Consider the following 239-nt stretch of genomic DNA (forward strand, 5'->3'; position numbering starts at 1 on the left):
CTGAAAAGAAAATCAAAAGTTAAAACCAGTAAGATATGAGCAGGCCCATACTCAGACTGGTTTTTTTTTGGACAATTTTACCGGGCCGTCAAAGTTAAGTACTGACCTGGATATCAGGCATTGGTCAATGAAGTAAGTAAAGAACTTCTCTTCCAAGTAGTGTTACAGTCTTCAGTTTTACGACTACCCATAATAACTGATATCTTAAAATGTAAGTATTGTTTAATAAAACGACAGTG

The sequence above is a fragment of the Homalodisca vitripennis genome, unplaced genomic scaffold (genome assembly GCF_021130785.1).
Source record: "Homalodisca vitripennis isolate AUS2020 unplaced genomic scaffold, UT_GWSS_2.1 ScUCBcl_5741;HRSCAF=12618, whole genome shotgun sequence".
Taxonomy (NCBI): domain Eukaryota; kingdom Metazoa; phylum Arthropoda; class Insecta; order Hemiptera; family Cicadellidae; genus Homalodisca; species Homalodisca vitripennis.